The sequence below is a fragment of the Oncorhynchus mykiss genome, chromosome 32 (assembly GCF_013265735.2).
Source record: "Oncorhynchus mykiss isolate Arlee chromosome 32, USDA_OmykA_1.1, whole genome shotgun sequence".
In the NCBI taxonomy this organism is placed as follows: domain Eukaryota; kingdom Metazoa; phylum Chordata; class Actinopteri; order Salmoniformes; family Salmonidae; genus Oncorhynchus; species Oncorhynchus mykiss.
Window position 1 is genome coordinate 13273989 of NC_050572.1, and position 26045 is coordinate 13300033.

At 43.7% G+C, this 26045-nt stretch overlaps 1 protein-coding gene across 1 annotated transcript in view; it reads left to right on the plus strand.

Annotated features, from left to right (window-relative positions):
• Positions 1–231: 231 nt before the first annotated feature.
• LOC118946451 (adhesion G protein-coupled receptor B2-like) overlaps positions 232–26045 on the plus strand; it is a 217369-nt gene continuing 191555 nt past the window's right edge. Inside the window, exon 1 of the mRNA XM_036970609.1 lies at positions 232–930. The gene's annotated coding sequence lies outside the window, so the exon portion shown is untranslated. The remainder of the gene's footprint in view (positions 931–26045) is intronic.

Below are 26045 nucleotides of genomic sequence, written 5' to 3' on the forward strand. Positions count from 1 at the left end.
CTAAACTTAAAGGGGATGCTGATATAAATAGTATGCTATTTTGCCTGTCAATGCGTGAGTAGTACACTATGGTAACGAAACTTTTTTCATATGCTGTATTTGGAACCTTTGCGCCGAGCTGACGTCAGCAACAGGGTGCGCGCCTGCCGGGTCCCCGGCTAACAAGAGAGAGAGAGATGGGACCGCGCATCTCCATCCTCCACTGCTGAAGCGACTGCGGGGAGCCAGATGCCGACTGTGAGCCGCTGCCTGTGGATATCGCGGATGCCAGTGCAGGCGAGAGCTACAGTCGAGAGACATACCCATTTACACTCAGCCAAAGCGAATAACGGAAGAGGAGGCAGTGGGAGAGATAAGGAGAGGAGGTGTTTCAGAGTGGTTTTAAGCTTCGGAAGAGGAGCTATGGTAGCGGAGGAGGACTCGGAATTTTGAGCACCACGAGAGGAAGAAAAAAACGCGTTATCCCGTTCTGCTGCGGCTAGTGAGCGCGTTCTCTGCTCGGGTTGGAATAGCCTACAGTGTGTTTACATGAGACCATGGAGATACGGCTTGGATTTATCAAACGGCACTTCGACAGTTTGTGAAAAAAAACTGGACCTCTCATTTTTCAACGGCATTTTACTCTCTTTTTATTCGTTGGGATTGTGTTTTTTAGTGTATTTTTTTCCGTTGGTATATTTTTGGTTTTTACCTATGGTGTTTCATTATTTATGTCGTCTTTTCCTTCTTTCAAAAATTTCTTATTTTTTTATCGGTTTTGGAGGAGAGTTCGTAGTGAAGATTTTTGGAGAGAAGATGCTGCGCTGCTCATGTGAATGATATTCTCTCTCCCCAACTGAGACGTGCCATGGATGGAAAACTTAATTTGCATCTACGAAACCGATCGGGAAATATCCGTTACATCGAATAACCTCTGCTGACATCGATCAGGTAATATTCCATATCGCATGTGTAATGTGTGTTTAGTAAACACAATGCTGTATATGACAGCTTGGCTGTATGCGTAGGCTTTAAGATATTGACACGGACAAGCTTTTGAAAGTGTCCCTGGTAGAAATCCTGTTTGAATGATTCTGTGTGAATTATTTATTTTGTGTTGAATACCTTGTTTTAACGTTAATCAGTAGCATGGTAGAATTGGTCCAAAGTTGGCAGGCGACCTTTTATCCAGCAAGTGTATCTGCAGTCAGAAGCGGGGATGTAGCTCATGACCTGTGTGCTGTGAATCGGTCACGCAAAATCACAAATACATTAAATAATGTTTCTTTGGCCTAACACGACATGTGGTACTGGCCTCACTAATCCTGGTTTTCGTGCGAGTGGTGTTCTATTGACGTTTGCCTCTCAACCTATTCAGTCAGACATGTAACTTTGCGCAGTGTCGAAATGCACACAGACTCGCTCTCGTCAACCTGAGTGGTCTAGGCAAGGGATCCTATTCCATGCTTTAGAGATGGGTTGGGAATCACAGCAAGCCTTCTCCTCCGCGACTCAGGGGTTGTCTTTTCACACTGCATGTACACCAATGTGTGTTCAATAGACACATTTCCCATCTAAAAATAATAATATGTTTTATTGTTGGTGTGTGTGCGTGTGTGTGTGTGTGTGTTTGTGTGTGTATGTCTTCTCTCCCTCGCGCTCGTACATGTGTGTGTTTGAGTGAGTCCATTCTCTTGTGGAATGCTAATGAGGGAAGTGTCATGTCTCCGGTCCATTGGGGGGTCGTTATTGGACTGAATGATTTCATGAATATCCGTCACAGTAGACTAGACTAGACCAGTGGTCTCCAAAATGTGGGGCTCTGGCACATGCGAGATTTGGTTGGGGGGGCCCCCACCTCGTGGCAAAACATGTTTATTGACACCCCTCTTGAAGGTGGAGAGAGAATTGTCATTTTTCATGTTAATTTCCTGCAATTCTACCATGGGAGCATAGAGAAACAGTATTTGACAGTACTATTTTCAATACTCTTAAACATTACCTGTACATTTTCAGCAGGGATGCTGTAATATGTTTTACAGTAAGAGAAATGGTACTTTAAAATACATTACAGCATCTCTGCTGAAAGGTGAAATTACAGTATTAAGTTGTTAACACTGGTAGCAGTATAATGCTGTAAATGTACAGGGAAAAGTTTTACAGTGTATCTTCGCGCAGGTCCCCAGGTGCGTTGCTTGCCGTTACCAACGCAAACAGGTGGCTCTCGTGACGCTGAACGGTGCTGACAAACGGGACGCGTCGGTGGCCGCGTGAGGAGCCTCGGAGCGCTCGCTCTCCCTCGGCCATCTGTTGAGCGTGCCTCGTCTTGCGTTCCTCCACATGCGCTCTGCCTGAACACAATTTCCCATTGGTTTTCATCACATCCGTTGAATAATAGAATGTAAACACAAGACTTGGCTCAACCTAATTTATTCAATTCAAAACGACATGCCATACGTGAATATAATATCCACTGTCTTGGATAAAAAAAAATCTAAAGTCAGATTTTTGTTTTATTTTGTTTATGGTTAGAATTAGGGATTTTGAGCTGATCCTAGATCCAAGAGAGACATGTGCTGCTCAGCCTGCAGTGACGTAACTGTCATTTCAGTTGGTCCCCTCAGACGTATCCCGTCTCACTCCCTGGTCTCAGTGCTAATGGTGCTCGTGGTGCCGTGGCCCCTCTTAATGGAGATGCAGGTGATGGGAGCATGAGAAAGTGGAGCGCTCTGGTTTAACCCACGTGTTGACGGTAGAGGACAATCTGGTTAAAATGATGCATGAGATGGATTCACCTTAATGATGGATGCACCGTCTCAATCAGATAGAGAGAGAGAGAGAGCGAGAGAGAGAGAGAGAGAGAGAGGGTTTCAGAATCACAACCATTGATTCATGGATTACAATCTGAACAGTTGTTAAGGATATTACTTCGATTATAGTATGGCAGATGTAAAATTAATTAATGTAAAGTATCTCAGCATTACACACTATACACAGATTCTCCATCTCACCCTCTCTCTCTCCTGTTCTCTTTCTATCTCACTCTCTCTCTCTGTCTCTCTCTCTCGCTCTCTCAGCCTCTCTCTCTCTTTCTGTCACTCTCGCTCTTCTTTCTCTCTATTCCCCTCTCTCACTCACTCACTCACTCACTCACTCACTCACTCACTCACTCACTCATTCACTCACTCACTCATTCTCTCTCTGTCTTTCTCTCCTCTCTCTCTCACTGTCTCTGTCTGTCACTCTATCTCTTTCTTTCTCTCCCCCCTCTCTCTCTCTCTCTCTCTCTCTCTCTCTCTCTCTCTCTCTCTCTCTCTCTCTCTCTCTCTCTCTCTCTCGCACACTCACACGCCTGTGGTGCATGCCTGTGAAAACCTGGAGGGGTATGAGTGTTTGAAGGACTGTTTGCATGCCTTGGTGTCCAGGGAATAAAGTTGTTGGCCTTCCTTCACTCCTCCTGTGTGTGAGCACTCTGTTTTTCAGTGTGTGTATGCGTGTGCGTGTGCGTGTGTGTGGGTGTGCATATGGACCATGGGCCAGGCAACAGCTTGGTCTTCCCTGGATCAGTGCACCCTGGCCAGGCCATTGTTCCACCATCACCTACCTCCTCTATCTTTCGCCAGGATCTTTCCATTCCTCATGTACTCTCTTCTATGCCTTCATCTTAATCTCTCTCCACACGTCCTCTTCTATCCAGCCATGGTTTCATCATCCTCATATTCACTTCTCCCTAGCTCCTCCAAATCTCTCTCTTTCTCCATCCCTCTATCTAACCTATATATCCCTATTTTCCTCCATCTCCCTCCATACTCCAACCCACCCTCCTTAACCTCTCCATCTCCCTCCATACTCCATCCCACCCTCCTTAACCTCTCCATCTCCCTCCATACTCCAACCCACCCTCCTTAACCTCTCCATCTCCCTCCATACTCCATCCCACCCTCCTTAACCTCTCCATCTCCCTCCATACTCCACCCCACCCTCCTTAACCTCTCCATCTCCCTCCATACTCCAACCCACCCTCCTTAACCTCTCCATCTCCCTCCATACTCCAACCCACCCTCCTTAACCTCTCCATCTCCCTCCATACTCCATCCCACCCTCCTTAACCTCTCCATCTCCCTCCATACTCCATCCCAACCTTAAAAGTGTTTGCCTGTATATGTGTGTCTTTGAGTGTGTGTATATGTAGTTGTACTGGTTTGTGTACCTGTATGTGTACGTGTGTGTGTGTTTGTGTCTGCGCTCTCTCTCTCTGCTGTGTTAAGGCTGATATTTAAATTCTTTCTTGACAGGGCTGTCAGGAGTGATCTGGTTGGCTGGCTGGGTCCTACTGAGCAACACACACTGACCAACAAGCTTAACAGACTCATAATCACATCTACAGGCTCCTCTGTCAGATCCCCTCACATCAGAACACACTACAGTATAGCAGCACTACCACTTCCTCAAACAGAGAGATGGAAAGGGAAGAAGGGAGGGAGAAGGAGGGGGAGAGGGAGATAGGGAGGAGGAATCAGAGAGGGAGAAGGGGGAGAAAGAGAGAGAAAGAGAGGGTAGCATAGAGCTGTGAATACTGTATCACCATAACAGTGCAATAGAGATTGAAATGGATGGACGGACAGACAGACTATATATATACATATACACAGTTGAAGTCGTAAGTTCGGGAGTTTACATACACTTAGGTTGGAGTCATTACAACTCGTTTTTCAATCACTCCACACATTTCTTGTTAACAAACTATAGTTTTGGCAAGTCGGTTAGGGCATCTACTTTGTGCATGACTCAAGTAATTTTTCCAACAATTGTTTACAGACAGATTATGTCACTTACAATTCACGGTATCACAATTCCAATGGGTCAGAAGTTTACATACGCTAAGTTGACTTTGCCTTTAAACAGCTCGTAAAATTCCAGAAAATTATGCAATTGCTTTAGAAGCTTCTGATAGGCTAATTGACATCACTTGAGTCAATTGGAGGTGTACCTGTGGATGTATTTCAAGGTGTACCTTAAAACTCAGTGCCTCTTTGCTTGACATCATGGGAAAATCTAAAGAAATCCGCCAAGACCTCAGAAAACAATTGTAGAGCTCCACAAGGCTGGTTCATCCTTGGGAGTAATTTCCAAACACCTGAAGGTACCACGTTCATCTGTACAAACAATAGTAAGTATGTATAAACACCATGGGACCACGCAGCCGTCATACCGCTCAGGAAGGAGACGTGTTCTGTCTCCTAGAGACCAATTTACTTTGGTGTGAAAAGTGTAAATCAATACCAGAACAACAGCAAAGGACCTTGTGAAGATGTTGGAGAAAACAGGTACAAAAATATCTATATCCACAGTAAAACGAGTCCTATATCGACATAACCTGAAAGGCTGCTCAGCAAGGAAGAAGCCACTGCTCCAAAACCACCATAAAAAATCCAGACTACGGTTTGCAACTGCAAATGGGGACAAACACCGTACTTTTTGGAGAAATGTCCTCTGGTCTGATGAAACAAAAATAGAACTGTTTGGCCATAATGACCATCGATATGTTTGGAGGAGAAAGGGGAGGCTTGCTAGCTGAAGAACACCATCCCAACCGTGAAGCACGGGGGTGGCAGCATCATGTTCTGGGGGTACTTTGCTGCAGGAGGAACTGGTGCACTTCGCAAAATAGATGACATCATGAGGTAGGGAAATTATGTGGATACAGGTATATTGAAGCAACATCTCAAGACATCAGTCAGGAAGTTAAAGCTTTGTAGCAAATGGGTCTTCCAAATGGACAATTACCCCAAGCATACTTCCAAAGTTTTGGCAAAATGGCTTAAGGACCACAAAGTAAAGGTTTTGGAGTGGCCATCACAAAGCCCTCACCTCAATCCCATAGACAATTTTTGGGCAGAACTGAAAAAGCGTGTTGGAGCAAGGAGGCCTACAAAACTGACTCAGTTACACTTGCTGTCAGGTGGAATGGGCCAAAAATCACCCAACTAATTGTGGGAAGCTTGTGGAAGGCTACCCGAAACGTTTGATCCAATTTAAACAATTTAAAGCCAATGCTACCAAATTCTAATTGAGTGTATGTAAACTTCTGACCCACTGGGAATGTGATGAAATAAATAAAAGCTGAAATAAATCATTCTCTCTACTATTATTCTGACATTTCACATTCTTAAAATAAAGTGGTGATCCTAACTTACCTTAGACAGTGAATTTTTACTCTGATTAAATGTCAGGAATTGTGAAAAACTGGGTTTAAATGTATTTGGCTAAGGTGTATCTAAACTTCCGACTTCAACTGTATATATATATATATATATATATATATATATATATATATATATATATATATATATATATATATATATATACATACAGAGAGAGAGATAGAGATTGTGTATGCATGTGCTCGTCTCGCTGTGTGTTACATTACGTAACCATGGCGGAGAGGACTCTCCCTCCGTTGCCATGCTGCATTTAAAGCAACAGATGCCTCTGTCACCGGGGTGGATTTCACTTGGCTCGTCCCGGGGTGACTCTGTCAATATTTGCTGTGGGTGCCATCTTGGTTTTGGGCGCTCTTCAAGCATGACTGGGCCTGGGTGGGGGTGAAGACAGAGTGAAGCTAGCAAAATCACAACTAGAGCCCCAGACCTGCTTCTGCAATTAATTAAGCCTTTTGGCAAAGAACTCAAAGATGGGCCTCCTTGGGAATAGATAAGGGGGAAAAATAAACAAAACAAATGAATTGCCCAGAATTGCTGTGATAATGCACCTTTCTGATTCATATTGATCACATGGTGTGCTAGTCTGTTCCTAACCCAGTGGTGTGCTGGTCTGTTCCTAACCCAGTGGTGTGTTGGTCTGTTCCTAACCGAGTGGTGTGTTGGTCTGTTCCTAACCCAGTGGTGTGTTGGTCTGTTCCTAACCCAGTGGTGTGTTGGTCTGTTCCTAACCCAGTGGTGTGCTAGTCTGTTCCTAACCCAGTGGTGTGTTGGTCTGTTCCTAACCCAGTGGTGTGCTAGTCTGTTCCTAACCCAGTGGTGTGTTGGTCTGTTCCTAACCCAGTGGTGTGCTAGTCTGTTCCTAACCCAGTGGTGTGTTGGTCTGTTCCTAACCCATGGATGTGTGTGCGTCTGATTATGTGCATACGTGTGTGTCCAGTATTCAGAAATCCCTGACCAGTTTATTGCCGTCAACTCCTGTCGTCATCCTTTGAAACCTTAAGGCACCAGCTCAGATTGTGCTGTGTTTGTATGTGTGTGTGTGCATGCTCACTGTCTTCGCTCAGGCCTGTGCATGCCTGCATGTTCATGTTTGTGTGCGTGTGTTTGATAGAGAAGGTATGTCATATTTTTCATTATATCCAACCCACAGGGAAGGCAGCGGAGTAAAACATTCCAGATTGTATTGATTCTGTGTGTTAGAGCTGGTTTGTACTGTAGCAAAGACGACCAACGAGGATAGACGCTTCTGACACCGTTTTCATGATGGCTTTTTCTTTCACACACACACACACACACACACACACTCACCGAGAGAGAGAGAGAGCGAGAGCGAGAGACACACTCACACACAAAGGCTTGAATGCACACAAACAATGCACTCTCTCACTCTTCATCCCTCTCTCTTTCTCTTCCTCTCTCTTCATTTCCTTTTTGGTTTGACTCTAAGACATTTAATCTGAGCCTCCGACCAGACAAGCTCTATCAAATAACATTCCACGGTGTGATATCTATCAAGCAGTGATGACATTCAGGCAGTGTTATCTATCTATCAGGCAATGATATCTATCTATCAGGCATTGATATCTATCTATCAGGCATTGATATCTATCTATCAGGCAGTGTTATCTATCTATCTATCAGGCAGTGTTATCTATCAGGCAATGTTATGATTCAGATCTACACATGTGATGTCAACTTGGTAGTGCAGAGGGCTAGTGCACTTGGTAGTGCACAGTATATATGGTTGTGTGTGTGTGTGTGTGTGTGTGTGTGTGTGTGTGTGTGTGTGTGTGTGTGTGTGTGTGTGTGTGTGTGTGTGTGTGCGTGCGTGCGTGCGTGCGTGCGTGCGTGCGTGCGTGTGTGTGTTTACAGTGCATTCGGAAAGTATTCAGATCCCTTGACCTTTTCCATGTTTTGTTATTTTAAATGATTTTTTTCCTCATCAATCTACACAAAATAACCCAAATTGATGACGCAAAAATGAAAACCAGAAATACCTGATTTGCGTAAGTATTCAGACCCTTGGATTTGAGACACAAAATTGAGCTCAGGTGTATCCTGTTTCTATTGATCATCCTTGAGATGTTTCTACAACCCGATTGGAGTCAACCTGTGGAAAATTCAATTGATTGGACATGATTTGGAAAAGCACACCCCTGTCTATATAGGATCCCACGGTTGACAGTACATATCAGAGCCAAAACCAAGCCATGAGGTTGAATAAATTGTCCGTAGAGCTCCGAGACAGGATTGTGTCTAAGCACAGATCTAGGGAAGGGTACCAAAACATTTCTGCAGCATTGAAGTGTGTGTGTGTGTTTTCTTTGTGTGTGTGTGTTTACAGTGCATTCTGAACCATGAACCCATGAACCCAGTAGCCTCCATCATTCTTAATTGGAAAAAGTTGTAACTACCAAGACTCTTCCTAGAGCCGGCCGCCCGGCCAAACTGATCAATCGGGGGAGAAGGGCCTTGGTCAAAGAGGTGACCAAGTACCCGATGGTCACTCTGACAGATCTCCAGAGTTCCTCTTTGGAGATGGGAGAACTTTCCAGAAGTACATCCATCTCTGCAGCACTCTACCGATCAGGCCTTTATGGTAGAGTGGCCAGATGGAAGCCACTCCTCTGTAAAAGGCACGACAGTCTGCTTTGAGTTTGCCAAAAGGCACCTAAAGGACTCTCAAATCATGATAAACAAGATTCTCTTGTCTGATGACACCAAGACTGAACTCTTTGGACTGAATGCCAAGAGTCACATCTGGAGGAAACCTGACACCATCCTTATGGTGGTGACAGCATCATGCTGTGGGGATGTTTTTCAGAGGGAGACTAGTCAGGGTTGAGGGAAATATGAACGGAGCAAAGTACAGAGAGATCTTTGATGAAAGCCTGCTCCAGAGCGCTCAGGACCTCAGACTGGGTTGAAGGTTCACCTTCTAATAGGACAATGACCCTAAGCACACTGCCAAGACAATGCAGGAGTGGGTTCGGGACAAGTCTCTAAATGTCCTTGAGTGAACAGGCCAGAGCACGGAATTGTACTCAATCGAACAACTCTGGAGAGACCTGAAAATATCTGTGCAGCAACGCACCCCATCCAACCTGACACAGCTTGAGAGGATCTGCAGAGAAGAATGGGAGAAACTCCCCAAATGCAGGTGTGCCAAGCTTGTAGAATCATACCCAAGAAGACTCAAGGCTGTAATCGCTGCCAAAGGTGCTTCAACAAAGTACTGATGAAAGGGTCTGAATACTTATGTAAATATAGTATATCAGTTTTTTCTATTTAATACATTTGCAAACATTTCTAAAAACCTTTTTGTGCTTTGTCATTAAGGGATATTGTGTGTAGATTGATCAATAAAAATAAAGGAAAGCAGAATAAGGCTGTAATGTAACAAAATGTCAAAAGTCTTGGGGTCTGAATACTTACCGAATGCACAGGATGTGTGCATGTTGTTTCGTATGTGTGTGTGTGCTCTGTGTGCATTTATTTGTGTGGATCTGTTTGTGTGTGTGTGTGTGTGTTTTATGTGCATTGTGTGTGTGTGTGTGTTTTATGTGCATTGTGTGTGTGTGTGTGTGTGTGTGTGTTTGTTTGCCTGCCTTCCATGGTACAATCTATAGTATAATGTGGTGTATGTGTGCATTATGTCCAGTGTCCTGTCACTGCTCTGTTGTAGCCATAAATCAAGTGGAAAGGTGGAATGCCAGAGGCCTGACGCATGCTGGGTAGAGTCTGGGCTTGGCAGGTGTGTCCATGTGCCAGCGAGGTTTCCATGGAGACTGTGGACCCTCAATACAAACAGTGACATAGATGTCGCACCAGGCTAAATCTGCACATTTTGGATTTGTGTTGGAATGTGTGTGTATGTGTGAGGGGGAGAGAGAGGGAGAGATAGAGAGAGGGAGGGAGGGAGGGAGGGATGGATGGATTGAGAGAGGGAGGGAGGGAGGAATGGATGGATTGAGGGAGGGAGGGAGGAATGAATGGATGGATTGAGGGAGGGAGGGAGGGAGGGAGGGATGGATGGATGGATTGAGGGGGGAGGGAGGGAGGGAGGGATTGAGGGAGGGAGGGAGGGAGGGAGGGAGGGAGGGAGGGAGGGAGGGAGGGAGGGAGGGAGGGATGGCTGTATGGAGAGAAACAGAAGTAGTAAAGAAATGTGAATTTACAATAAAAAAGAGAAACTTTAGCAATGGAAAATAAAGGTTAGACAAAGACAGCTAGAATTATGAGAGAGAGAGAGGGGGAGAGAGAGAGAGAGAGAGAGAGGGGAGAGAGAGAGATAGGGGGAGAGAGAGAGAGAGAGAGCGAGAGAGATGGGGGGGGAGAGAGAGAGAGAGAGAGAGAGAGAGAGAGAGAGGGAGAGAGAGAGAGATAGGGGGAGAGAGAGAGAGAGAGAGAGAGGGGGGAGAAAGAGAGGGGAGAGAGAGAGAGAGAGAGAGAGAGAGAGAGAGAGAGAGAGAGAGAGAGGGGAGAGAGAGAGAGAGAGGGGGAGAGAGAGAGAGAGAGAGAGAGAGAGAGAGAGAGAGAGAGAGGGGGAGAGAGAGAGATACAGAGAGAGAGAGTTATAGAGAGACACATACACACACACAGTCACACAGCGGCTTAAAGTGTGTGTCTGTCTCTTTGTGTCTGGTTGCTTTCCCATTGGGTCCCATTGAATAAGTTATAGAGAGAGTTATAGAGAGAGAGATAGAGAGAGAGAGAGAGAGAGAGGGGGAGAGAGAGAAAGAGAGAGGGAGAGAGAGAGAGATAGAGAGAGAGTTCTTACGGCATCAGGCAGGTGTCTCTCCCTGCAGTTCGTAGATGTGTTGTTTAATTGACTGCCCAGCATTGTGACCAGGGCTGTGTCATAATCTTCCCCCCTCCTGCCACATGTGGATCATTAGACAGGCTGATGAAATGAGGCTGTGGCAGGGCCAACTCTGTAATTAAACTAGGGGTTAGAGGTCACTGAGCGCCTTATGAAATACTGCTGCTCCTCTCTCTGTCTGGACCGCGCACACACATGCACGCACTGACTTATGCAAGCATGGACACGTACACACACACACACACACACACACACACATACACACACACATGCTATGAAATATAGCCCATGCTGACTTTATAGCAACATGAATTACAGTTTATTGGGCTTTTATTTCATTGAGTTTGGGTTGTCACCGCCCCCCGCGAGTGTGTTCTGCATAGACAGAGGGACAAGCCAGTGTTAGAACCATAAAGATGTCGAGAAAACCCTGGAGATTTAATTGTTTTATGTAAAATAGAATGGAAATGTATCATACCTCCCATTGGGTCCCATTGAATAACCTGACGTGAGTGACTTTGATACTAGTCTTCTGATCAGTGAGGGATACCGGCTCAAAATGTGTGTGTGGGGCAGTGTGTCTCTCTGTGTGTGTGTGTGTGTGGGGGGGGTGTGTGTGTGTGTGTGGGGGGGGGGGGGGGGTGAGTGTGTGTTTATGTGTTCTTTATGTTGATTTATATGAGGTATTGATCATCCGTTACATCTATAGTCTCGTGGTGAAGTACACATACACACACACACAGTCACACAGCGGCTTAAAGTGTGTGTCTGTCTCTTTGTGTCTGGTTGCTTTGTTATTGCTCCCGTGTTGTTGCTGATCATGGTCCACTCAGCAGTTGTCACAGAAGTCATATTGTTTCAAGAGTCATATTGCCTTCCCTCCATCTATCCTGCCAGCCATCAATCCCTACATCGATCCACCCATTAATCCATCCATTCCTCTATCCCTCTATCCATCCATTCATCTAGCCATCCATCACTCTATCACTCCCTCTATCACTCCATCCATCCCTCCCTGCCTCCCTCCCTCCATCCATGCCTCACTCCCTCTATCCATCCATACATCCATCCATCATCTATCCATCCATCCTGTGAACCATCCATCCATCCTAGAAGGGGCCTTAACACCAGTCTGATCTAGAGGAGTAGAAGGGGCCTTAACACCAGTCTGATCTAGAGGAGTAGAAGGGGCCTTAACACCAGTCTGATCTAGAGGAATAGAAGGGGTCTTAACACCAGTCTGATCTAGAGGAGTAGAAGGAGCCTTATAACCAGTCTGATCTAGAGGAATAGAAGGGGTCTTAACACCAGTCTGATCTAGAGGAGTAGAAGGGGTCTTAACACCAGTCTGATCTAGAGAAGTCGAAGGGGCCTTATTAACAACAGTGATCTAGAGGAGTAGAAGGGGCCTCAACACCAGTCTGATCTAGAGGAGTAGAAGGGGCCTTAACGCCTTCTGGATCCATTTTGTCCTTGTGATTTAGAATTACACCGGCCTCCCGGGTGGCGCAGTGGTTAAGGGTGCTGTACTGGAGTGCCACCAGAGACTCTGGGTTCGCGCCCAGGCTCTGTTGTAACCGAAGAAGGTCCGTGGGGCGATCCTCTAGCGTCGTCCGGGTTAGGGAGGGCTTGGCTGGTAGGGATATCCTTGTCTCATTGCACACGCAAGTTTGCCAGGTGCACTCTGACACATTGGTGCGGCTGGCTTCCGGGTTGGATGCGCAGTGTGGCTTGGTTGGGTTGTGTATCTGAGGACGCATTACTTTCAACCTTCGTCTCTCCCGAGCCCGTACGGGAGTTGTAGCGATGAGACAAGATAGTAGCTACTGACAATTGGACACCATGAAAAAGGGGTAAAAATTTAGAGAAAATAATTAGCATTACACCTGAGACTTGCAGTCACACACACCACCGCTATCCCCTTTTCAGCTGTGACAGCAGGATACACTATGGGAGGCAAACACATACTCACACAAACACACACACACACTCACACACACACACTGCCGCCGCCACATTAAATCACGTCACATTACAGTGTGTGTGCTTAGTAGATGCCCTCAACCAAGATCATTTCCTGGGCTAACTTTTTTACAGCTACCTGTTTTTTCCACATGTGATCTGAGCCTGGCTCTGCATGCTCAAGGGTAAAGCCAAAATGGTTTCTATTAGGATTCAGACTTGTATTTGTCTCTTAAATGCTAGTGATGGGAGCAGAAATGGATACAGTTACATATGAGGATATTATTTTGGACAAGATATCGTATTGTATCGTTTTGACAACATTGCAACATTATGTTTGCGCTAGCTGGCTGTACCTTCACCGAAACGCCAGAGTTTTTTCTTCATAGCTTGTTTTCCATCTTCTTTTTAAATAGATATCCAATTCGTATTCAGCACTTTATTTCCATGACTTATCAAAACTGGTTTTGTCATGCCTCCCTCTGCAGCAGACATTTGGTGAGCAATATGTCTGGACATTGAATCACAACAAAATCTCATAATCAAGTCAATATACGTACAGAATCATGAGAATCGCACTACATATCATATCGGCACCTAAGTATTGTGATACTATCGTATATTAAGGTTCCTGGCCATTCCCATCCGTACGACATGCCACCCTATTCCCTATATAGTGCCTTATTCTGGACCGTAGCCCTATGGGCCCTAGTCAAAATTGTACACTATATAGGGAGTGGCGCAGCGGTCTAAAGCACTGCATTTCAGTGCTAGAGGTGTCACTACATACCCTGGTTCGATTCTAGGCTGTATCACATCCGTCCGTGATTGGGAGTCCCATAGGGCAGCACACAATTGGCCCAACGTCATTAGGGGGGTGTTTGGCCGGGGTAGGCCGTCATTGTAAATAATAATTTGTTCTTAACTGACTTCCCTAGTTAAATAAAAAGCCAAATTAAAAGGTTGGCATTTAAAACACAGACATGGATCTGCAGTAATACTGCTTAATGTGTGTTGTATTAGATTCATGTTAAAGGAATAGCTTGTTGATATGTATTGTAAATAGGTTAATGTTGAAGAAATAGCTTGGTATGGTGCATTTAGCTGACATCCAGTTCACATGTTGATATCCTCTGTGTTAATGTATTCGGCATACAGTAGAGTTTTAAACCTATGAGATATTTGCTGTCATTGACCTGACAGTATTTGGCTATAAATCAGATCAAATCAAACTTTATTTGCCACATGCACCAAATACAAGAAGTGAAGACTTTACCGTGAAATGCTTACTTACAAGCCCTTAATTAACTTCTTAGGGCTAGGCCCCTTTTTTCTCCGATGCGGATGTTGCCTGTAATCCATGGCTTCTGGTTGGGATATGTACGTACAGTCACTGTGGGGACGACGTCATCAGTGCACTTAGTGATGAAGCTGATGACTGAGGTTTCTCAATACCATTGGATGAAAAAACAGAACAGTCCTGTAGTGTAGCATCCGTGTCATCTGACCACTTCCGTATTGAACGAGTCACTGGTACTTCCTGCTTGAGTTTTTGCTTGTAAGCAGGAATCAGGAGGATAGAATTGTGGTCAGATTTGCCAAATGGAGGGCGGGGGAGAGCTTTGTATGCATCTCTGTGTGTGGAGGAAAGGTGGTTTAGGATTTATTTTCCTGGTTGCACATGTGACATGCTGTAAAAAGTTGGTAAAACTGATTTAAGTTTGCCTGCATTAACGTCCCTGGCCACTAGGACTGCCGCTTCTGGGTGAGCATTTTCTTCTTTGTTTATGGCCTTACAGAGTTGGTTGAGAGCGTTTTTAGTGCCAGCTTCGCTTTGTAGTGGTAAATAGACGGCTACAAATAATACAGATGAGAACTCTCTTGGTAGATAGTGTGGTGGACAGCTTATCATAAGGTACTTTACCTCAAGCGAGCAATACCTCGAGACTTCTTCAATATTAGACATCGCGCACCAGCTGTTATTGACACAAAGACACACACCCCCACCCCTCGTCTTACCAGCAGATGTTCTTTCATGATCTTTAAATTGAACATAAAGTTTAAGAGCATGGACTAACTGTTACATCATTTTATGACTACGCTATTCATGTTCATAGTAGGCACATTAGGCTCAAATGTTAAATGTAACCCGTTTCAGGAAGCTAGGCATATGTCGCACGTCACTACTTCACAGGAGAGGCATTTTAATTATTTTATAAAAATGTATTTTTTGACAGAATGGCCTTCTGGATCATGTGAACTTTCATGTGCCTTAATAACAAACTTGTATGCCATCTGTAAATACAAATAAATGTTTCAATTGTGAGCCTAGTTGGTTTAGCCACAGGAAAAGACAGGTACCTTCCCACTAGCCATGATTGGCTGAGGTAATGGCTGGGCTGGACATGCCGAAAGATGAGTTCGGATTGGTCTGCCATGTAGCGCGCTTCTGTCTATAATATGAGCTACTCAGTATGAGCAGATAATCTTTGCTACCACAGCTCTTTGAAAGATATAATGTTAGCTATGGAGAACTGCAAAAGTGTTGCTTCGTCTCTCAACAACATTGCTGCCCTGAATTTAGCAGGCGCTATCGGTGAAAATCAGTGAGAAGAAGCTGTGATGGATGACATTCTGCACACGGTCAGTGTGAACCGGAGTGACTTGACACAACAGGCCAAACAAGCTGTAGCTACAAACAAAACGGAAATGACACAGCCGGACATCTTACTTAGTGAAAGTACTTCCAGTCTGCCGTAATGCATTTATCCACGAGTAAGAGTCTACCGGCATTTTCAGATATTATACGTTTCTAATTTTGTTAGAAAGTTGTTTTCATTGCAAGTTAATTAAAGTGTACTGTTAGCTAGTTGGGGAACATTAGCTGGCTGGCTTGCTAGCTAACGTTACGCGTATGATCTGTATAGTAATATTATTTGTATCTCAAAAATACATTTGCATTGCTAGTTGTAGCCTCATTTTTGTCAGCTAGCTAACATTGAACCTAGTTGTTTCGCTTTATCTACCTCTAGATTCATACTACAGTATTTCATGCATGGTGGCTAGCTATGACAATCTGTTTGTACTGTATGGGTTGAGCTTATGGTTCATTATGGTTCATTGTCAAAAAAAAAATGGCTCCACTTGACAAGATGATTACATGACCCATCAAGTTAGCCAGGTCTGTCTGGGTGTGATTACGGCCAGCTATAATATTTGATGAACATGTGTTGATTTAATTAGCTAGGTGTGGCTGGGGGGTGCTTATAGCATTTATTTCACATGACCCATCAATTTAGACAAGTGTGTTTGTGTATGCATCATCTAATAATGCTAAAAAATATATACAATATTGGTAGCTGGACACTTTCTATTTTTGATATTGCTACTATGCAACTATGCAACTTTCAAAGCAGAATTACTTTCCCATTGTTCCTCAACTGTGGTGTATGACATGCCATTTTCTAGCTCTCATTCTCTACTTTTATCCAGTGTAATAAACACCGTTTAACATGTTGCTACATAAAACCGAGTCGAGGTGGTTGGTCACAAATTGTAATAGACTTTGATTCAGGGGATACAGTATGTGTTACATTAAAGTGTGGTGGTTTTATGGCTCCTTTGCCCTGATAGCTTTTCCATTCCCTGAGCGATCCCTGTATCAGTGTTTCCCAATCTCTGACTCCATCTCAACGTAGTCAGCAGGTTTTCCCGGAACCCAATTTAGCCCCACATCCTAAATCTAGGCATTCCGAAGATTTGTAATGGTGTGCTTCATGTAATTTCAACCCCACACCTTGATTAAAGGGATAATTCACCACAAAGTGCAATGTGTTTGTACCTTAAAGGGATAGTTGGATTCTGAATCTAATGTTTCCCATTCATCTGGGATTGAGGCCTGCAGATTTCCCAGAATGCATGTAGTCTGATTTACATAAGACATGGATTTATATTTGATAGTGATTTCAAAGTGCTATCAAAGTAATAATAGTAGTAACAGTGACTGCCTAAGATTGTTTTGATGTGTAAAAATCTCTGGCAAACATTTACATTGAGGAGAACCATCCCTTTAATTTCACTACATAATGAATATCCCCTTTGGGGGTCAGCCTCATTTATTAAATGATGCTATGTTAAACGGGCTTGTCCTGTAAAACAATTTCACAGCACCCGGCCACTTTATTTAATTAGATCTGTGATGATGCAGATTCTTACTGTATCCTGGGAAATCGCTGCACGATATTGTGTAGTGGTTTAAAGGTATTGTAGGCTTACTGTCAGGTAGGAATAGCCTTTTTTTCAGTAAATGCAAATACTTTATATGTATACTATGCATGTACGGACACTATCTACGGATGTACACTTCTAATTCTAAGAGCATTTCGTGGAATGATCTTTAAATCTGAAATGTATAGTAAACTCCTACTTACTAACATGGGTTACATCTATAGCAGGTTTTTATGTGTGGAACAATCATTACAGTTAACAGGGTGGATTTTCTCAGACGGGCAAACCTTGAAATCATTAGAATGTTTACTCTCATTAAGGATTGCCGTGAATGGCGTGGCAGGTAGACTAGTGATTAAGAGTGTTGGGCCAGTAACCAAAAGATTGCTGGTTCGAAATGCCGATTAGGTGAAAACATTTATTTTTGCCTATGAACAAGGCACTTAAGCATAATTGCTCCTGTCAGTATCTCTGCATAAGAGCTTCCGCTAAATTACTTAAATTTAAATAAATGCACTCCCTCTTTAGAGAAAACCAGTGATTACTTTCATGGCCAAACTCTCAGATCTTTAGGAGCACCTGCTGTCTGTGTGTGGTTAATGAGAATCCCTCAAAGCAGGACTAAATCTCTCTAAATGAGTATTGAGTAAATCGAAGAGCAGGTTTTGCCCACATACACGCACAACCCTTTATCTGCCATAGTCTGTAGCTCTCTCTCTCCCTCTATCACCTGTCTGGTCTATGGCTCAGTATGTAATCTTCTTGAGCATCCCTGGTCTGATACAACAGTTACCCACGACATCGATGGCTTCATCCCTCCCTCCCTTCCAATCTCCCTCCCCCCAATCTATCTCTCTCACTTACTCTCACTCTGCTTGAGCATCCCTAGTCTTATAAGACCGTTACCCACAACATCAATGTCTCTCTCTCTCTCTCTCTCTCTCTCTCTCTCTCTCTCTCTCTCTCATTTTTTTCTGCTTGCTCGTTTCCCAGTGTAGCTGCTTATGATGGGATGATCTGGAGCGGAGAACGAAGGTGTTTTTTGGTAGGGATGAGGAGTGTTTTTTTGTGAGCTATAGTGCAATCAGGCCGAGGTAGATCAATCAGTGCTCTGGGTACTGTGCCTGTGTGGTGCCGTGAAAGCACCACACAGGCCCACACAGGCAGACACAGGGACACAGGGATACAGGCACACACAGGTAGACAGAGGGACAGAGGCACACACAGGTAGATACACACACACACAAACACACACACATGCACAGAGATGCAAGCGCAAATGCCAGTTCAATTGGTGATGTCACTTGCGCTGAGACCTTGAAGTAGCCGTGGCTTTTGTGGAGCGATAGGTAACGATGCTTCAGGATGACTGTTGTCGGTCTGCAGAGAGTCCCTGGTTCAAGCCTAGGTTGGGGGAGGAGCGGACAGAAGCAATACTGTTACATAGACATGGTCAAAAGTAGTGCACTATATAGGAAATAGGGTGCCATTTGTGACACAATGTTCCTGGCATTGTCTGTTGTTGGAGCAGTTCTGAGATGGACCTGGGGCTTTAACAACCGAACAAACATATATCAATATCGAGACCCGTTCCCAACAGACCCTAGGACGATCAGTTCCATATAGTCGTGGTCGAATCCGAGTGAGGGAAGCAGCAGAAAAGTCAATTTGTAAGCTACTTCATTAACCAGAGCTGATACAACGTGAGGGAGAGCAGGCTTAGGGGCCTTGCGATGTGTGTACTGTGAGCGAGTGAAGCGGAGCAAGGAGTAGGGAGGGAGAGGCAGCAACCAACCAAGCCCACTTGCGCTAGTATACTAACTCCTAGCTTGTCATAAGCTAGGTTATGTATCATCCAATTTGATTACGTAGTACTTGTCTTGACTGCATCAAACCGAGAACGCTAGTTGGCTAAGGTAGCTAGCTACGTTAGCTTGCCAACTAGCTAGGCTGATTGAGTCTGCATGGCTTTCTTCCTGTCTTACAGTTTCAAATAACAACATCTATATTCAGACGATTAAATAGCAGACTACCTGTTGGCTCTTGTTCGTTGTAGCATATACTTCTCATTTATCTTTTAATTCCATTATTTTTCATTCAATATTCCATTGATTAGATCGGCTCTTAATTTGCTTTGCCGCACGCTGTATGTCTGTACTGGGGCTTTGATGACTTGTGATTGGCCGAGAACAACAACAAGCTACACGTGCCACTCTGCATAGGCTATTCTCATTGAGCAGTAGAGAACATACTATAACATTTTTATCCACAACTCTCTGTCCATCACTGTTGTAATTGACTGTGAAGCCAAGATGTTCCCAAAATGGAGATTTAAACGATAATGATCCTCCAATTCTGGTTTATCGATCCCACCACTCGCCATCTACAGCGTTCCCAGCTCAACCTCTCAAAAGGATAGTTTGAAATTCGGCAGTTAATATTAGAATTTTGATTACAATGTAGTTGTAGTTGTTTTTTCAGCTCAGATTTTCTCACGTGGCAACTCAGCGTAGGCATAGCAGTTTGTAATGTTTTGAATATTTTTTTATGTGTTCATTCGGGTTCACAGTGAGGACCGAACCGAGGTTCAGTACAAATATGTGTACCGTTACAGCCCTACTGTATACCCGGCGCAAGACCCACTGCTTGATGCGTATTTACAAAACCCTCTTAGGCCTCACTCTCCCCCCTATCTAAGATACCTACTACAGCCCTCATCCTCCACATACTACACTCATTCTGCCGGTCACGTAATGTTAAAGGTCCCTAAAGCACACACATCCCTGGCTCGCTCCTCTTTTCAGTTTGCTGCAGCTAACGACTGGAACGAGCTGCAAAAAACACTGAAACTGGACAGTTTTATCTCCATCTCTGTATTTAAATACTCAATCATGGACACTCTTACTGACAGTTGTGGCTGCTTCGCGTGATGTATTGTTGTCTCTACCTTCTTGTCCTTTGTGCCATTGTCTGTGCCTAACAATGTAGCATGTTTGTGCTGCTACCATGTTGTGTTGCTGCCATGTTATGTTGTTTTCATGTTGTGTTGCTACTATCTTGTGTTGTCATGTTGTGTTGCTACCATGCTGTGTTGTCATGTTGTGTTGCTACTATCTTGTGTTGTCATGTTGTGTTGCTACCATGCTGTGTTGTCATGTTGTGTTGCTACCATGCTGTGTTGTCATGTTGTGTTGCTACCATGCTGTGTTGTCATGTTGTGTTGCTACCATGCTGTGTTGTTGCATTAGGTCTCTCTTTATGTAGTGTTGTGGTGTCTCTCTTGTCGTAATGTGTGTTTTTTTGTTCTACATTTTATTTTTTCTCCCAGCCCCCATCCTCAAAAGAGGCCTTTTGCCTCTTGGTAGGCCGCCATTGTAAATAAGAATGTGTTCTTAATTGACTTGCCTAGTTAAATAAAGGTTAAATAAAAAAATAAAAACTCATACACTACAAGTTTTACATTTCCAGGAAAGTTCTCCCACAACATGGTGATCAAATTTAAATCCTACATCTGGGATCTAAGCTAGGATTCTTTCCTTTATCTATGTAGATATATATTACATTTCTTGGTTCTAGTTTTTCTTGGCTAGATTCGAGATTCGTTTCTGTCTATATGTGGCCATCCTTGTTTGAACCTGGGTCTCTCAAACCCGCGTCTCTGTGTAATGTAAGGCCCATTTAGCTCACTGAGCTAAAGTTAGTCATCACACAAACGTAGTTAATTACACTGCCTCCGCTATATGCAGAGCCATGGATATCATACAGGCAAGAGAAGGGCACACAATCAGATAAACCACTAATATAGGGGGCAACTGGGACATCCATTTATTACAGTTTTAGGGTCACAGTTAAACCTGTAATGGGAGGTCTTGATTAGCTGTGTATTGTTATGGCCACTAAACTTTAAAGACCCACTCTTGTTAGCATTAGCTCTTACTGATGTAGGACCTTCATTTGAGCCAGTTTGCTATGGCAGGAAACTTATCCCGCAGCAACAGGAAATGTGCATTATTATGGTGATTATAATTAATGAACATTTTTGTAGGGGTTAATATATTTTTTGTCAGTGAATATCAAGTCTGAAATGTCAAAGTGGAACCTCAAATACACCAGAAGTTTTACATTTCAATAGAGTGATCAAATTAAGATCCTACACCTGTAGCCTCTCCAACTAATCACTCTTGTTAGCGCTAGCTCTCTTTAGCATCTAAACCAACCATTATTTTTAGTGCTCTATAGCGGTTTGGCTAATTATGTCGATAGCGAGAGGAAAAAGAACAAAGCAATATCGCAATTCTGACCAATATGAGATCGCTAATCAGTATGTGTACAAATGTAGGATCTTAATTTGATCACCCTGTTGCAGGCTAACTTTCCTGGAATGCAAGAAAATGGAAAACTTAGTGCATTTGATGTTTAAAAAAGCTTCTGAGGTTTGTAATTTCCACTTTCATCAACCCTTAGAAAATGTCCATTCATTATAATCCACATTTCCTTTTGCTGCAGGATTATTTTCAAAAGGTCAAATATGGGGTGTTTACGTTTGTCCACTTGTAGAAGTGTGTGATTTGAAATGGAAATGTGTTTTTTTACATATTCCAGTCAGACTTCCTCAGAGAGTGGGGTCATGTGATTAGACATATATTGACAGAGAACCTGGAGCAATTAGGGTTAAGTGCCATGCATAGGGTACATCAACAGTATTTTCACCTTATCGGCTCAGAGATTCAAACTAGCAACCTTTTGATTACTGGCGCAACACTCTAACCACTAGGCTACCTGCCACAACTGCTATAGCAAACAGGCTTTAATTAATATCCTGTATATATACAGAGCGATGCCTGGTTAAGTGTCATTCTGTGCATTATGAATGAGGGGGAATGCTGACTCAGACTGGCCTGCGTTATTTGTGCTCGCGCGCGCGCGCGCGCGTGTGTGTGTGTTTCAGACTGCATTGTTGGCTAAGAGAGGGATTAATCCTCCTGATGAACAGAAACGAAAAGCAAGCCTTATAACGTCCTATTTAAAAAGTACTAACGGAGCTGTCTGAAAGATGGAAATGGGGTTGTTTTGTTGTTTTTAAGGTATTAATAATGCCAGTAAAGTTTGTGTTTAGATCAGGCTAGGGATGTTGTAAAATAGCTTCATGATATCTTCTGTGGAGTAGGTCCAAACATGGTCTTCCTAGTCACATTGTCCTGCCATAAGAGTGCAAGATGGGTAGATGTTGCATTAGGCTACAGCTCTCAGATCAGCTCCCCTATTCCTAAATGTAACCATTTTTTTTGGTGATTAAGTACACAAATTACAACAGCCCAGTGTCTGGGAACAACTTCATCCAATTCCGGGAAGCCACATGTCTTGGATCAATCAGCTTACACTCCCAAAATCTTAACCTCAAACACAACGGAGATCAAATCAAATCGGATTTTATTGGTCAGATACACGTTTTTAGCAGATGTTATTGCAGGTTTAGGGAAATACTTGTGCTTCTAGCTCCGACAGTGGAGTAATATCTAACAAGTAATATATAACAGTTTCACAACATATACCCAAAATACACATACATCTAAGTAAGGAATAGATGAAGAATATACAGTAGAAATTTTTCACAATTCCTGACATTTAATCAAAGTAAACATTCCCTGTTTTAGGTCAGTTAGGATCACCTCTTTATTTTAAGAATGTGAAATGTCAGAATAATAGTACGGAGACTGATCTATTTCAGCTTTTATTTCTTTTATCACATTCCCAGTGGGTCAGAAGTTTACATACACTCAATTAGTATTTGGTAGCATTGCCTTTAAATTGTTTAACTTGGGTCAAAAGTTTTGGTAGCCTTCCACAAGCTTCCCACAATGAATTGTTTGAATTTTGTCCCATTCCTCCTGACAGAGCTGGTGTAACTGAGTCAGGTTTATAGGCCTCCTTGCTCGGAGACGCTTTTCAGTTCTGCCCAGGATTGAGGTCAGGGCTTTGTGATGGCCACTCCAATACCTTGACTTTCTTGTCCTTAAGCCATTTTGCCACAACTATGGAAGTATGCTTGGGGTCAATGTCCATTTGGAAGACCCATTTGTGACCAAGCTTAAGATTCCTGACTGATGTCTTGAGATGTTGCTTCTATATATCCACATCATTTTTCTTCCTCATGACGCCATCTATTTTGTGAAATGCACCAGTCCCTCCTGCAGCAAAGCACCCCCAAAACATGATGCTGCCACCCCTGTGCTATTTAAAAGCAATAACAGAGCTCTGTGGAGAGAGGGCATAGGCAAAGGAGGAGACGCGGAAAGATGGAAATGGGGTTGGTTTGTTGTTGTTCAGGTATTAGTAATGTTTGTGTTTAGATTAAGCCACGGATGGTGTTCTTCGGCTTGCAAGCCTACCCCTTTCCTCCAAACATAACGATGGTCATTATAGCCAAACAGTTCTATTTTTTTTTCATCAGACCAGAGGACCAGAGGTTGCAAGTTGCAACCCGTACTCTGGCTTTTTTATGGCGGTATTGGAGCAGTGGTTTCTTCCTTGATGAGCGGCCTTTCAGGTCATGGGACTCGTTTTACTGTGGATATAGATACTTTTGTACCGATTTCCTTCATCATCTTCACAAGGTCCTATGCTGTTGTTCTGGGTTTGATTTTCACATTTTTGCAACCAAAGTACGTTAATCTCTAGGAGACAGAACCCGTCTCCTTCCTGAGCTGTATGATGCCTTCGTGGTTCCATGGTGTTTATACTAGCGTATTATTGTTTGGACAGATGATCATGGTACCTTCAGGTGTTTGGAAATTGCTCCCAAGGATGAACCAGACATGTGGAGGTCTATAATTGTTTTCTGAGGTCTTGGCTGATTTCTTTTGATTTTCCCATGACGTCAAGCAAAGAGGCACTGATTTTGAAGGCAGGCCTTGAAATACATCCACAGGTACACCTCCAATTGACTCAAATAATGTCAATTAGCCTATCAAAAGCTTCTAAAGCCAACTTTCTGGAATTTTCCAAGCTGTTTAAAGGCACAGTCAAGTTAGTATATGTAAACTTCTGATCCACTGGAATTGTGATAAAGTGAATTGTAAGTGAAATAATCTGTCTGTAAACAATTGTTGGAAAAATTGCTTGTGCCATGCATAAAGTAGATGTCCCAACCAATTTGCCAAAACTATAGTTTGTTAAACAATACATTTGTGGAGTGGTTTAAAAATCTGTTTTAATGACTCCAACCTAAGTGTATGTAAACTTCCGAATTCAACTGTATGTATGTCAGGGTGGCATTAGACTGAGACACAGTGGCATAGTATAGAGTACAGTATATACAGTGGGGAGAACAAGTATTTGATACACTGCCGATTTTGCAGGTTTTCCTACTTACAAAACATGTAGAGGTCTGTAATTGTTATCATAGGTACACTTCAACTGTGAGAGACGGAATCTAAAACTAAAATCCAGAAAATCACATTGTATGATTTTTTATTAATTAATTTGCATTTTATTAGCCTTCCTGAGGATGAAGAAGCGCTGTTGCACCTTCTTCACCACACTGTCTGTTCAGTTTGTCAGTGATGTGTACGTCAAGGAACTTGCAGCTTTCCACCTTCTCCACTACTCTTCCATTGATGTGGATAGGGGGGTGCTCCCTCTGCTGTTTCCTGAAGTCCATGATCATCTCATTAGTTTTGTTGACGTTGAGTGGGAGGTTATTTTCCTGGAACCACACTCCCAGAGCCCTCACCTCCTCCCTGTAGGCTGTCTCATCATTGTGGGTAATCGAGCCTACTACTGTTGTGTCGTCTGCAAACTTGATGATTGAGTTGGAGGCATGCTTGGCCACGCAGTCATGGGTGAACTTGGAGTACAGGAGGGGGCTGAGCACGAACCCTAGTGGGCCCCCAGTGTTGAGGATTAGCGAAGATTAGGTGTTGTTTCCTACCTTCACCACTTCGTGGCGATCCATCAGGAAGTCCAGGACCCAGTTGCACAGGGCGGGGTTCAGACCCAGGGCCTCGAGCTTAATGATGTGCTTGGAGGGTACTATGGTGTTGAATGCTGAGCTATAGTCAATGAACAGAATTCTTACATCTCTGGCCAGATCAGACAGAGCAGTGTGCAGTGTGGTGGCGATTGCATCATCTGTGGATCTATTGGGGCAGTAAGCAAATTGAAGTGGGTCTAGGGTGTCAGGTAAGGTGGAAGTGATATGATCCTTGACTAGTCTCTCAAATCACTTCATGATGACAGAGGTGAGTGCTATGGGGCGATAGTCATTTAGTTCAATTACCTTTGCTTTCTTAGGTACAGGGACAATGGTGGCCATCTTGAAGCATGTGGGGACAACAGACTGGGGATAGGGAGAGATTGAATATATCTGTGAACACCCCAGCCAGGTGGTCTGCGCATGCTCTGAGGACGCGCCTAGGGATACCATCGGGGCCGGCAGCCTTGCGAGGGTTAACACACTTAAATGTCTTTCCCACGTCGGCCATGGAGAAGGAGAGCCCACAGTCCTTGTCAGCGGGCTGCGTCAGTGACAGTGTATTATCCTCAAAGGGAGTGGAGAAGGTGTTCAGCCACATGGCTGGTTTTCCTTTTATGTTCAGTGATTGTCTGTAGACCGGCCACATACGTCTCGTGTCTGAGCCGTTCAACTGGGACTCAACTTTGTCCCTATACTGACGTTTAGCCTACTCGATTGCTTTGCGGAGAGAATAACTACACTGTTTATATTCAACCATATTCCCAGTCTTCTTTCACTGGTTAAATGCAGTGGTTTGCGCTTTCAGTTTGGCGCAAATGCTCCCATCTATCCACGGTTTCTGCTTGGGGTAGGTTTT